The 15,445-nt window shown below is 44.1% G+C and overlaps 1 protein-coding gene across 1 annotated transcript in view; it reads left to right on the top strand.

Moving 5' to 3' along the window:
- The first annotated feature begins 1,621 nt into the window (after positions 1 to 1,621).
- The window catches only part of LOC130208084 (SH3 domain-binding protein 4), a 30,452-nt gene continuing 16,628 nt past the window's right edge, over positions 1,622 to 15,445 (top strand). Inside the window, exon 1 of the mRNA XM_056437004.1 lies at positions 1,622 to 1,737. The gene's annotated coding sequence lies outside the window, so the exon portion shown is untranslated. The remainder of the gene's footprint in view (positions 1,738 to 15,445) is intronic.

The following is a 15,445-nucleotide window of genomic DNA, read 5'->3' as shown; positions in this document are numbered from 1 at the left end:
CAACCAACATAATACATCTCATTTATAAGCAGTCTCAAAATAATTCAGCAAAAGAGTTCAGCACATTATAACAGACTATCAGACATATTTCTTGCATCATGGAGGGAGGAAGTAACTCAACTGCGTCGCTGTGGAGTTTGAGTCAAAGTGTGATTTTCTGCCTCTGAACTTTCTGCCACAGATCATAAATTATTCTGTCAGACAATCCATTGAAGCTCAGTCCCTCACACATCTCCACTCACATCAACTGCTTTTCATTACCAGACTTCCTTTAAATTCTGGGAATAATTAACGTCACAATATTTTCCATTCGGTGGTTCAGTGAGGGGTCGGCTCTCGCCCGTTGTGGTCCCTGTAAGTCGAAGATGGGGACACATGATCCCTGACTCCTCGAGAAGAATGGGCCACAGGTGGTCGTTAAAACGTTGTACGGATAGATTTTGCCGAAAACTTTAAAGAGCTTCTGCGTTTTTATTCAACAAATATATTCCCTAGTGCAGACTGGATGCTTGTGATTTTACGGATGCATTTTATAGCTCATGTCTTTCATATCAGCATGCCAGTTTTTTTAAATTGTGCATAAAATCCTAAACTGCTAAATGAGGAGTAATTACATAAATATATTTGTTTGATATATTAATATTAAATATATATATATACAAAAAAATATCCTACATTTAAAGGACTTTCATTTTTTAATTAATAGCTTAAAATTAAAGTACTCGAGTAAAGTACCTTGTACTTCACTAAATTTACTTTATTATTTTCTACCTCTGATATCCTCGGATATTATAATTGTTGGAAACATGACTACATATTGTTTTATACACAAACTGTGCAGCCATATTTGGAAGAAGTATTAGGATACTCTACCTGAGTAAAAGTAGAAATACATGTATATAAAACTACTCCATTACAAGTAAAAGTCCTACATTCGAAATATAAGTAAAAGTACAGCAGACGTTTCAGTATAATAAAAGTACTGAAAAGCAAAATTAGTAATGTTACTGTTGCAGCTGCTCAAGGAGGAGCTAGTTTTAACTTACAGGCCTCGGGGTCTGGCCCCTCCAGAGGGTCACCAAAAGAATCTGGGGGGTCGTGAGATGATTAATAGGAGTGAGAAGACAAAGATACGTTCTGACGCCACACATCATTGAATGTTTGGAACAACAGTTTAACAATGTATTTATAAATACATCTTTTTTTAAATATTTAAAATCTTAATCTGAATGTAAACCAGGAATTTAAATGAATATATTGGAAAAAAACATATAAGCATAAAGCAGCCTAACCTAAGGGGAATACTCCATCAAGTACTTTAAAACTGCGGTCCAGGCTTTTTCCTGGTATGTGCGTTTGGTAACGTGAGTCGTTTTTGTGGGGGAGCTGCTGCCTCGTCCGAGGGTCTTCTTTTCCCACCAAATCATTTTTTTGATAAAATAAATGTTACTGTCTGCACACTAAGTCTGTGTGGAGCCATTGGAACCAGCGGAGTGACATCATGTACTTATGGAAATGCTCCCCGGTGAGGCCCCTCCCTGTCCCGGTGACATCAGCCGGAGCTCTGCCGCTTCCCTCCGGGAGAACACGGTGCATCTGCGCACACACACACAAACACAAACACACACGCACAGTCGCACACGCGCGCACACACGTCCAGCAGCAGTACCGGGAGAGCTCGACGGTATATGTTATCGATGTTCTTCACGGGACAAGACGAGACTTCCTCTCCGCCAGGTAAGCGTTTGCCACTGTACCTCCTCCGTCCTCATCTTCCGCTGCGTGTCCGTTGTTTTTTTATTGATTGTTTTCTCGGGAAATTGTTCTCTCTCTCTCCTGCCGCTCCACCTGAGAGCGACGCTCCGCGTCCTCCAGCCGGAGGAAGAGCTGCAACTTTCCCCCCCTGCGAGATCCCGCGAAAGTGGGACATCTTTGTGCGATATTTAGTGAGAGAAAACGACGTTTACGCGACAGTGAACTGGTCTGGTTTGGATTCTCAAGTCCGGAATGTTTCCAGACTTTAACGGGTGTCTTCCCCCCCCCGTCTCGCTGGGTTTCTTTTCTTCTTTGGGACCGTGTTTAAGCCCCACAAAGCGGTTCTGTGGGTGGAGCTGTATCGGACCTGCTTGGAACAGGAACTACTGCAGCCCCTCTTCGCTACATTAAAGTGTTTATTTTATTTCTAAAACATTGTTTCAAGTTGAGAAACCAGCCCGAAGGAAAACCAAAAAGGCTCCGCTGGATGTCAGCTTTTGTTCCGCTGTAGCTGCGTAATGACGCGGCGGTCCGCTCGGTCTCTCCCCGGCGGCACCACAGGATGAACCCGGGGCTCGGTCCCTCGCTGGAGGGGAGGGGAGGGGGGGGGCTGCCGGGTGACACCGGTTGCCATGGCATTTAATGGCTAAACACAACTGATTCCAAAGAGAGGATTTGACATCATCATCTGTTTTATCATCTCGATCATCTTCCCAGTGCCGGCTCGGTTCAGACCGCGAGACCCGTGCTCGCTGGTGTTGGTGTGAACCGAGCGAGCCCCAAAATAAACACGTAGAGGAAGATGACGACGGCGCGTGACGGATACAATAGACACGACGTTGTTTTTTAATTGGTTCGTAGTATAAACAGAAATATTTGTTGACAACATTTTTGATCACTGTTTAAAAAAAAATGTAAACAAGACAATTTATCTCAAGTTCCAGCTTCCCCAATGGGAATATTTGTTATTATTCTTCTATTACAGTATATTCATATCCTGGGTGTTGGGTCTTTACTCTGCATTTTCCTGTTTTTTAAAATACATTTCTTCACTAATTTAAAAAGGAAATTAATGGATAACTAACTAGCTGCAGCACTGATTACATCATTGACCATCGATTATGTTTGGTTCTTGTTCTCATATATCAACAGAGTAAAGAATATATTGTTTGTTTTTTCCAAACTGTTTCGCTAACATAAAGCGTCACGTTGAAATACCTTCTAAACCTTCTTAATCATCATTTGGATTCTAAATGTCATGATTGCAAAATTGATTTCTTCTAATCCTTCACCCGAGGCGTTGACATGCGGAGATCGAGTCTCCTGATTTCTTCTCATTCTCCAAGACGACCTGCCGCTCGCCACGTTAAGTGGTTCAGTCAATATCTCACAGCAACATGCTGGGTCGTCTGCTCTACTTTAAGTTGCCACTTACCAGCCCACTCGATAGGAAAAGCATTTGTTTTTTTTCTCTAATCGTGAATCACGTCATCGTTTTGACTCATCGCTTCTCTCCGTTGTGATAACGCTTCACACCAACTCGACCGTATTGCTGAGATCTGAGGATCCAGACTCACATTCTCAGACAATGCGGTTCGTAAACATGATCCAATCCTGTCATTTAAAACTAATTATTTGTCTGAGAAAACAAAAGTATGAATTATTATCCAAATGGTATTTTGTAAACACAGACTTCCTGTACTTCATTTAATATCCCCGTGCACAATTTCCTTTTTCCTCGGTCAGTCCGCCAGACCGGAATAACTATTTGAATCGATTTGCCACGACGTTTGGTTAAGACTCGTCCTCCCGAGGAAGAACTCTCAGAACTTTGACTATCCTCTCACTTTTCATTTCATCGACTTGACCACCACGAATCAAAAGGGCCTGAATTGGAAATGCAGAGCACGTGTACGCTTGAGCGATTCCCTCCACGTGGCTCCCGACACGCCGACAGTCGAGCAGGCGGTGAGCAGCCAGCGGCGCAAAGAGCGCCAACAGTTCAAACATCGGCAACAGCGCAGTCAGGTTCACAGTGTTTGGTTGCTGCTCTATTAATGCTCTACATTTCTAATTTAAAACCATCTTCTCTAGCGAGTATCAACTGTATGATATTCTATATTAAATGGAAACCAAAATGTTCGTCTGTAAAAGACGCGTTTCTAACATAAAGTTTGTCCAAGTTCGTTCAATATGAAAAAGGGGATTTTAATATTTCCTTCAGCGGCACAAAAAACATGGCAAGTACAACTCCGTACTGGCTCTGTGGCACTCTGAGATTCTTGGATTAAGAGTGCCTTACAAATGGAATCCATTATTATTATTATTAAGTAAACAACAGTCGTCACTTCCTCGTAGCTCTGATTCCACTCACAACCACAGCCGGTCGCTGACTCTCGACAGCCTTTTCATTTGGGGAGATACATGCAGTGTCTGCGGCAGCAGACGGTGACATGTGTGCCCATTTCCAGTGGGCCGTGTGAACGTGACTCGGCCGCTCGACATGTTCGCGCACAAGAAGCCAATTTCCCTCCGAACACAAACACTGGGATGTAATAAGAAAACAGAGATAAACCTCAATGAAGGCGCTTTCATGGGTGTTGTGTCTAATGATTCATTTCTACTTTCATTAAAAAACAATTACATGAGCGGTGATTACATATGCACGGCTCCCCCGTTTCATAAATAAAATAAATAATGTAGCTTGAAATAATGAATGCCACCAGAGACTAAACTGGCTTTGTGATGGCCTGGATTGATTAAATGCGGCTGTCTCTTGTTATGATGTTGTCTTATACCTGTGGTATACATTAGATTAGTGGTTATATATATATATATATATATATATGTTGCCGGCAGAATAGGACCAGCATGCACTGGGGGTGGGAAACTTTATTTTTTACCAGAGCAGGAGAGGCAGCCATAGGCAGGATTTCTTTGTTCTTTTATTTGCTGAATAAATAATAAGAAACACTTCCATGGACAATGAACTCTTTCGCCTGCGTAAACCAGCTTCACATGGTGTGTCAGCGGCCCTTTAAATTTAAGTTTTGATTTCAAATTATTTTCAGACGAAGGCCACTGCAGTTTTCCTTCGTGGAATTTGCTCGGTTGTCGTGAAAGATGGGGTCGAGTTTAAAAGCCATGCCTTTAAAATTATGTGCCTTCTGACTCCATCTTAATATTTAAAGAGCAGACATGGGAGCGGGATTAACCTCAGCAAGAAAGCAAAGATTCATATTTCTACTATACCTATAAGAAAGAGGTTCAACTGGTTATTCTCTCTTGCTATAAACAAATCCAATGAAAAGACTTAACCCCCAACAATGCCTCTGACTTCCTGTCTGTGGCTCTCAGCTCTAAGCCCATTGGTTCCTTCTGAAGATGTAAATCTTGAAACAAGACAAATATATAATTCTGTTTTCAAGACCGCTCTGTAATTCCCTAAAATGTATTTTTGCATATATAAATAGTGCATTTTTTGGGGACTATTTTCCGCAGTGGATTAACACCATTGAGTGTGCGTGTGGCAGCAGGATGGTCTACGAGTGTTTTTGGACAACGATGGCGCTCTAAAGCGCAGAAGAAGAAGGCACATCAGGGTTTCATACACAAAATATATGTTCATTGTTGATTAATTCGCTCAAATACTGAAGGCTGTGTCGTAAAAATCTATGAATTCTTTACTTATTCCAACGCCCGAACATCGTTGACAACAACAATATGGAAACAGCAACTCTCTCGACTAACAGTGAGTTGCTGTAAAGATCTCATGTTGCTCATCACTCGCTACAATATGTGTTGCGTCACTGCGTGATACGCCAGCAGATTGTTTCTCAGTGCAGATTGCACTTCTCTCGCACATTTCTAATAGCTAAATAAATACTCCGACAACAGCATCGAGGTTGATTGCAACGATGTCGCCTTGATTATCTAGAGCGTTAATGGTGTTATTGTTGCAACTGTAACTGCAGGTCTGATTTCAGCTTATGGGTCTTGTGGAAAAAGGGTTTCTGGAGGGTTTTTATCTCTGAACAAAACCGACTTCAAACTGCATCGCTAAGGACCCGATGTTGGGTTACAGTGGGACTTGAATAAACTTCATTGTTTAAATGGATGCATGTGCTTCCAGATAAGCGCCCGACACCCCCAACGCCCTCCACAACCCTCCAGGGACCAACGTGCTTCTTCTGGTGTCGCTGAAGCTCAGCTCCATCCAGCTGATTACGACTGAGTTGCTATGACAGGGAGGGCACAGCTGTAGTTGGCATCAGACAGGCAGCTGGTGGGTCCCCCGCCCCCCTCACACCCGCCCCTTGTCAGCTTTACTCGTCAGGGACTGAAGGCAGCCATTATACCAAGCGTGAGTCATCCTGGAGTTCAGTCTTTCCTCGAAGACCCCCCCTTTGCTGCGTGCCCAGAGTGAGTTCACTGCCGCCTCCGAGTCGTCTCCACCTGTCCTCTCTGCTTGTGAATCGATTGCTCCATTGTGAGGCGTGATGTGATGATGTAAGTGTCGCTCCGCTGCGTTCGTATACGGCGACATTGACATCACTTCGGTCAGTCAGACTGGCTTTCAGTCCAGAGGAGGAGTCTAAGGTTTCTGGCACAACCTAACATGTTGGCAAGGTGCACGGAGAAAGGGAGCTGGAAGTATTTGAAGGAGGGCCGTGCCTCTTTTTTCTTCTTCTGACATTCTCGTCCCACGAGGATGAACACTGCTTGCTGACTTTCTCAATTTCCACTCTAGTTCAAACTTCCGTTCCTGACAGGACCCCTCCAAAGCTTCAGCTGCACTGTGAGAATAATGCAAATGTAGTCAGCCTCAGCACCAGCTTTACTTTAGTCACCGAACAAATGGTGTGTGTGTGGGTGACTCAGAGGTCGGGAACCAGGCGACCGTGGAGCCTCCCTTCAGGGCAAGCGTCACTTTCCTGGTCAAGAACAGCACAGTGTCCATCGGTCGTGTTGTGTGACTGCTCACGTGACAGCTGACTGGAGACCAGTCTTGTTGAAGAAAGCAAAGAGAGGGAAGTGTGTGTGTGTGTGTGTCTGTGTGATGGGGTGGATAGGGGCGTTAAGTGCAATGCCATTGTCCGTGACAAGACTGCCAACAATGAAAGCAGCCCAATGAACGTCCTGATAAAAGCCTGGGATGACAGTTTAACATGATCTGTGTTTGCTCGTTCGCTCCTCACTCGAACGATGCACGACTTCATCTGGAGCTCTGCGTTCTTCACATTCCTGCTCACTTTATCCCTGCAGCCCTTCCACCTCGCGATGTTTATATTATCAAGTAAAGGAGTGAGTGATGGCCGCAGCCGCAATGACAGAATCACAAGAGGCAGACTATCCATATATATATATACTGTATACATATATATATATATGTATATATATATGTATATATATACATATATATAATAAAAAATAAAAAATACTTTCCATATATATATATAGATATGCATATATATATGTATATATATACATATATATAATAAAAAATAAAAAATACTTTCCATATATATATATATATTTAAGCAAACATTTCCTCAGACTGACAGAGTCAGAGGTGTTTGCAGTCCAAATGTTTTAACAAGCGGTTTTCGTCCCCCGCTCAACGGCAGAGCACTGCAAGGAGAGTTGGTAAGTCAACAAACTCAGTGCGTCTTAATTATAATAAAAAGAAGAAGATCGCATTTTTATATTCTGTGTCTGTGGGTTTTCCTCAGTTGAAGCTGTGGGACCTCAGGCACTGTAGACTTCAGGCCATCAGGAGTTCTGGCTGCAGACTCCTGACAGCTCCGACTGTCAGGAAAGACTGAAATAGTACCAATAAATCCAGCTCAGCTGGGATGTGATGCAGCCTCTCACTGAAGCTGGCAGATCACACAGGGTTTGTGTTTATGGTTTGGTTGAGCGTTACACAATAAAGAAGTTCGTTTTTCAGAGCCCATCATGCACAGCGACCTCTGTGCACAGAAACTCGTGCTGATAAGTCAACTCATTGATTGTTTGAATGAGTGAAACTTAATAAAGTTCAAAATACAAACTTGAGCAGGTCCCATCTTCTCAAAAGTAACTATGGAGCAACAGGAACTGCACTGAGGAACTAAAAAGGCCCAAATCTCATGGCTGCTTGCATTTTTGGGGGCGGCTTTAGCTCAGGCAGGAGGGGGCAGGGTTGGGGTTTTGGCTCGATCTCGCTCTCCCCATCAAGTGTCAAGTTGTGTGTCAAAGGCCCTGAGCAAGCAGTTGCTTCCGGGCGCTTCACGCAGGCCGCTCCACAATATATACTAATGATGGGTTAAAGAGAGAGAACTACTCCTTGGGGATTAATAAAAGTGTATATTCAATTCTATTCTATTCTATTCCCGTCGCATCTGAAGACCTGCAGGCACATCACACGGTAGAATAGAAATGCAGCTTTCACAGCGGTCGTCCTGTCGTTCTTTGTTTTTGCACATCTGATGTTTTGAATTAATGTCATGTTCAAAAATATGAAGAGTGAAACCTCCAGAGTGCCTCCACAGCTGATTTATTCATACTTCACAACGCGACTGCAGTGAAAAGAAAGAGCACATTTTTGTATTTGTTGGCCTCACTTTGCTGTTGTCGCTCTCTCCTTTAAGCTTGTTTTTTAATGTCAATAAGCATCAAGGGACGTGTCGGTGCCTTGTTTAAATATTTGTTCGAGCACCCATTGCTGCTCAGCGTGCGCGCGGCGCTGCAGTGCACGAGCTGCAGCAGCTCTTCTGTTCCACCGTTTCAATGGTGGTCACACGCGTGCTGACTCAGCGTGAGACTCCCACATCTGGGCTTCTCTGGTCGACTGATACATTCACGAGCTAATCCGAGGCCGGGCGCCTCGTCGGCTGATGAATCCTCCCTCGCCGGGGAAGGAACCCGCCGACTCTGCGTGTTTCTAAATGTGAGGCAGTGACTTTCTGCTCCTGACGTGGTTATAAAAGCTGATATTGAGAGTTAGCTTTTCTTAAACTTGAAAAAAAACGAATTTTTTTATATCTCTGAATGTTGCAGCAGGTCACCTTAATTACGTACCTTTTTACTTTAATATTTCATCTGCTCTTTTTTTTATGGGAAAAACATAAATACCATTCAATTTAGAAAATAGAGCTTAGCGTAGCTGTGGTTTACAAAAGCCTCTCTCTCTCTCTCTCTCTCGAGCTACACTAGTTGTATAATATTAGGTGGGAAATATGCTGCTGTGGAAAGTATGGAAAGCGCTTTTTAAGAAGTTTTCTTGGAAACAAACACCCTTCTTTTTATAGTGTTTCTCACCTGAGTACTTCGACCGCTTTCTGTTAGAGCTCGTCACCACGACTAACGATAAGATATATGGTGGAATTGTAGTCCAAAAATACTTTTATTCAGTGCGGTGCTCATGTTCTTCTATCCACTGATGAAGTCGGTGAACTGCTGCACCATAAGCCACTGGCTGAAGCAGCAAAACCCACAATTACATTGCACAAACTGAGCAAACGTGGCTTTAGTTGTTTCTGAATAATCCTTTTCATTTCTAAAAGGAGGAATTTGTCTCTGTAACTGATACAGAAGTTCATTTTAATCTGCCCTCCCTGTTGCAAAGTGCATGCAGAACTAAAGTAAAAGCTCACTTGAGTGCAGTTTGAATACGCAGGAATATTTCGTGAGCATTTTTCTTCATTCTCTAAGGAGAAAATAGGGAGTATTGCATTAAAGTACTCAACCTGCACTTCTTCAGAAACCTTCAGGCTGGTATGTTTGGGTTTTGGATGCTGAGGAGGTATATTGTTGTGTCTCTAAGTTTGGTCACTTCCTGTGTGGAGATGAAGTCTCGCCGGTCTCTGTACAACATGAACTCCAATGTCTTTTTCGTCGTGGGGTCTCGGGCATCCTCCTGGACTGTGAGCGAGCCGATGAGAACAATGCGTTGAAGGCGGTGCTCTGAGGGAAATGGGGCAGGCAGGGAGAGTCTTGAGATCTGGCCGCCTCTCATCACAAAGGCATTTCCTCCTCAGCCACTTCCTGCTCAGGAGCAGCCATCCTTGGGGGGGGGGGGGGGGGGCTGTTTATTGCTGCAGTGTGAACGTTGGTGTGTCCCGGGCCTCTTTAAAGTTCTTCTGCGATCGTTTCCCCCGATACAGATACACACAGAATATATTATGAATTGTTTAATGTAAGCGATGGCGTGAACTGAACATGATGAGTGAGCGGGACGGCAGCTCCGCCCCCTTCAACACCGTCTGAGTTAGTCGTGTTTGGCGTCTGGTGTTTGTAGATTTGACTCATCTTCAGATCTGTAAAGCATACAAACTAAAAGATACATTTGATAACCAAGGCCAGAGGGAGGACACATAACGTCTAAAGGTTCGCTCCGTCACCTTAGAAGAATGTGAGCTCTCGCTGCGCCCGACCAGCTGATCAAAGACGCTTTGTGTTTCCCCAAGAATCTCTAATAAAAAACACTTGGCTACAGGCTGTTCCATGGGGGACATCCACCCCACAGGAAGTGCACTGCTGAATAAAAGGAGTGGGGATGGTTGACAGCTTCATAGAGCACTTCCTCCATGGGGACCGGGAAGGAAAGGCTGAGACGGGCCGATCTCCTCACGGTCGCCGCTGTGTGAATCGTAGCGTAGAAACCGGCTAACTGTGCGACGCGGCACCACTCCCGATGCCCGCCAGGCGCCGACCACCTCACTGCCCAGACAGGAAGAAGAAAGCAGAGGGTTGGAGAAGGTCAGACGTGATTATCATTTCCTATTCACGGTGTTGGCTTGCGTTGGGAGAGTCCTCTCTGTCTGGGGCAGCGGCGAACTCGACAGAGCCCCGCCCCCTCTTCCTGCTGCGGACAGTTTGAAGGACAGACCGGCAAGCGGCCGGAGGCCCTGGAGCTCCAACGGGGCCGACCGTGGAGCGGCTCCGTTAAACTACTCGGCAGAGAAGGGCAGCACACGACAGATAGGACCAAATTATCTCCTCACAGCCAAGAGAACAGACCGCTGCACCCGGGCTTACTGGACCATCTGGAGCCGGGCACGGTTGAATGTAAATTATTTAGGGTTCCATAGCTTTTCCCTCCAACTGTTAAGATGTAAGCTATTCGGTGGGTTCAAAGTCAGATTGCAAGGAGTAGCTAAAATGTTATCGTTAGACTATTCACTCCTTGGATCGTGGAAATATGAAGAGTTGTTGTATTTAATTTGAGCTGAAAAAAACTCAATAATTAAAAAAGAATTTCCTTAACTTGAATCTGGACGGATTTCTTTTCTTTTAGAAATACCACAATCTTTATCATCTTGCTCAACCCTGATTCAATTGAAGCCATTAGATGTTTACGCTGAGAGAAATATTGAATCCCAATATTTGTTTTGACAGTTTCCATCACATAGAAAATTACAAGATGTATATTTTTAGACTAATTTAATTTTTAGGATCTACACTAGAATTTTAAATTAAGTTATTTGGGTTTGAACAAAATAGACAGACTTCACATTGTGATTAAGTCACACACTTTACAACTCCCTTTTCTAGGAGCATTTGGGACATATTGCCATCAATACCGAGATGCGGCGCCATACCCTCTCCTAATACAGCGGTATCCATTGTTTACGTTAGCATTTAGCTGAAATCAATATAATTGCTCGTTGAGATGAAGGCGAGCAAAGAATGTTAATTGTAGCTATATTTGATAGCTCGTTATTTATGTGAATCAATATGGTGGCTAGTTATTCCAAAGTCCACAAAAGCCATCCAAGTAGACTTATGCCTGGGCTGTAATCAGGTGATATGAACCACGTCTGATTGTCACGCTAACGTCTTCGCAAACTCAAAGAAAGGTGTCACAATCTTCCACTGGGCCCCAAAAATGAGCAGTTAATATCTCCAATTTCATCCATCTGGAGTATCTCTTTCCTGCATGGGTTCAGTGAAGCCAGTGACCTCAGAGAGTCCGATCAAGCTCTACGTTCTCCACGATCCAGCTTCGTTTCTGTGCACATGCACTCATATGACAGATAAGAGAATACAGATGGGAATTCATGCGGCGATTTCAAATGACTCCTTCAGCCTCTCAACGTGAGTCGTTTCACTCAAACATCCTCAAAGGCTTGCACGCGTACATTAGCAATGTCAACGATTAGATCTCGTTCCTATATGCTGCTGAGGGTTCGGAGGAAAGCATTAGAGTCAAAGACTTTCCGTCTTTACACAAACCCCCGAAGAGAGATGAAATAGTGTTAGCTGTTAACACCACACGTAATGGAAGTCTGTGTGAAAGGCCGAGCAGTTAAACTCTGTAGAAATGTTATGGGAGCGGTCTGGAGGGAGGTTTTATTTCCACATGCCTTTAGCAGAGAAGCTGTCTGAGCCTCGGCACGGCCTCTCCAAGCGCCTTATTACCGGGCAATATGTGCTGATTTGCATGACAGAGTTCTCTTGTTGTTCTTACTCAGATTTACATGCCAACAGGCCCCGCCCACCATTGTCCTGTGGTGGGAGTTAAACAGTGCAGTATGTTCAGGGTGAGGTTTGGAGAGAGCTGCTGCTGCAGACCACCCAGTGTTTACCTCTAACCTGACCCCCCCACCACCCGCCTCCTTCTCTCTCCCACACCTCTCCCTGCTTCAAAGAGAGGAGATTCAGACGTCATGCCGCTGAGGAAGCATAGCATGCAAACATTAAGATGGAATTAACAGACTGACCGAATTTTTCTCTCCGGGATCTGACCGGCGGGAATTTTTCCCAAATGCAAACGTTGATATGTTTGGATCAAAGTCGCGGTTATCAGATGACACCGCCAGATCAAACTATCGGTGCCTTTTATGGAGGGGGCGAGTGCAGTTCAAAGGGCTTTTGGTTTTTAAAACAAATATAAAAATATAATTGTCTAAATAAAACCCAAAAAACTAAAAAAAATTGTTTTAAAAGACACCAAAAAATCCAATAAGAGTAAAAAAACAGTTAAAGCTAAAGCCAGGCTAAATAGTAGGTTTAACGTTTGTGTATAAAGCTGATGACACCAAGTCAGACAAACAACATAAAAGATCAAATGTTTCCTGCGTTCTGGGCTCGGAGAAACTCAAGGCCTGATGTGGAGGACGTAGAGGACTCTTGTTACGTGTAACAAAAGACTTAAAATCTATTGTATCATATTTGATCCGCATGAAGGCGTGCTGTTATTGAGAAATAATCTGCCTCCATGAAGTGTGTTTCTCTTCATTATGGCCTGTGTCAGAGCGGATTATTCCACTTTGAGCACAGCCACTTTCCAGCAAGCGAGCGGTGGTTTACGTGTGCTGAAATAATTCGTTGACTCATCGTTGATTGATTAATAGTTTAGAAAAGTGAAGACACCAAATTGAGTTGGAAACCCTCTTTGAATTGCACTTTCTGTTTCACTTGAATTTTAAATATAGACTGATATCATTCTAAATGAACATTTTAAATGATTTTCCCTTGCTGGGGCGGGACTTCTCAAGGGACTCGCTATTGTTCCCACAGTCTTTGTCATCTAGCATGTCGTTTAATTCTGCTGCTGACGCTGTTAAAAAAAATATATAAGAAAGTTAAGATTGAGAACACGATAATGTTCCTGCATGAGGTCCGTTGATACAGACCCACCGTGTGTTTACATCAGCCAATGATGTTGTCTCGTTGTGTCTCGACTCATCTGCACATTAGACATTAGTGTTGTGATGAAGCTGAAAGGTCACACCATGCAACATAGCTGACGTTGCAGGTTTTACGCATTAAAATAATAATCCACCATAAGTGAATGGGCTATTAGCGGACTTTAAAGCACAGCAGGATACTTCCTCCGAAGGCCTGAATGTCAGCGGGAAGTTGTTACACAGGGACTTCTTGTTTTGCTGCTGAACACAAAGTCTTGAAAGCAGAACACAAACACGGCCTTTGTGTGAAGGATTCCCGTGTGGTTCTTGCTAACTATGGTGGGCCTGCAACAGACATTTTGTATCTTTTCGATGTTGGAACAAAACTCCCCAATAAATATGACTCAAACATCAAATATATTCCAACAGAACTCCGGCGCTCCCGTGACGTCTGCAGCTGTCAGCTCGGGAGTGTGACTGAGGTTTAACTGACGTTGACGGTTGGGAAATCCCCCCCAGAGTTAATTGAATCATCAATATAAAGCTGTAACATTGGACGCAGAGATACCACGAGGATTCAAGATTCAAGATGTTTTATTTGTCACATACACACACAGGGTGTGCAGTGAAATGAAAGTGGCAATGCTCAGCAGGAATGTGCAAGGGCAACAAGTACACACTATTTACAATAAAAAACAACACAATATTTACAGTAAGTGTGTGTGTGTGTGTGTGTGTGTGCCTAAGAGGGGCAGTTGTGTGGGTCTATGTGGGGGTCCTGGTGAGGTCGGAGTTCACAATCCTGATGGCCTGAGGAAAGAAACTCCGTCTCAGTCTCTCTGTTCTTGCAGCGTGACTACGGAGGCGCCTGCCTGACCGCAGCAGCTGAAACAGTCTGTTGTTGGGGTGGTGAGGATCCTTCATGATCCTGCCGGCTCTGGTTCTGCACCTCCTGGTGTACAAGTCCTGCAGGGTGGGGAGTGTAGTTCCAATAGTGCGTTCAGCCGAACGCACTACTCTCTGCAGAGCCTTCCTGTCCTGAGCGGAGCAGTTGCCAAACCAGGCTGTGATGCTTCCTGTCAGGACGCTCTCTACAATCGCCTAGCTTCAACAGTAAAGGAGGAGGAATATTCGGCGTGAACTGGCGACTCTGAATCTCTCGATGCAGCTCTGTCCTCTTCACACGTGCAGGAGCCAAATGTCACGGCGGTCCATCCCATAGTTGTTGGGATCAGACCAGCGTCACCGTCCCTAGACAGGACACAACGAGAGATCCAATCACAATACAGAAGGACATTCCGACAACACAGGTGGAAATAAAAGAATGAATTCTAACGATCTTGCTTCAGTTTCGCTGTCCCGGTGTCACGTGGGATTAGGGTGGACCCAAATGCACGACTCAGGAGACAGATAATTCAAATAAAGATTCTTTACTGAGAGCGTCTTCAGGAACGGAACAGACAGAATAATCAAACTGTGGAACGCTCGAGGGTTTGGTCAGAAAAACACAAGACAATCTGGCAGAGGATAAGTGCAAGTGAGGGAACCTAAGTAGACAGAGACTAACGAGGGAATGGGCAACAGGTGAAGGGAATGAGGGACTAACGAGGGAGTGATCAGAGGCAGGTGAAGGGAGGTGGACTGACGAGATGGGAAGCAGGATCTGGAATGACATGATAGTTTGTGAGACAGGATGAAAACAACTAATAATAAAAGGAAGGTGTGGAGCTAAACTGTTACACCTGGTGTTGTTCACGCCGGCTCGCCGTCACCGCACTAATATACATACAAGGGAGCCGTTGTTCTCGTGATAAGCATTGTTACATCTGCACTTCTCCAAATATGACGAGTCAAAGTTTCTGCTTTGATAAAGGCCCATTTGCCTCCCACTCGATACCTAGAGCACTTCAGGATGCAGCAAATTAACTGTTATGATCAAAGTTATGAACTGGAAAAAATAAATCAACAACCGTGGATTCACCGAATAACGTTTACCGTATGTTCTCGGTCAAGTTAAGACATAAAATGCTCCGATGAAAGATGTTCATATATATGTAATGTTGTTTTTTACAGAC

This window comes from Pseudoliparis swirei, chromosome 2 (assembly GCF_029220125.1).
Source record: "Pseudoliparis swirei isolate HS2019 ecotype Mariana Trench chromosome 2, NWPU_hadal_v1, whole genome shotgun sequence".
Classification (NCBI taxonomy): Eukaryota; Metazoa; Chordata; class Actinopteri; order Perciformes; family Liparidae; genus Pseudoliparis; species Pseudoliparis swirei.
This window is presented reverse-complemented; position numbering and strand designations above follow the sequence as displayed.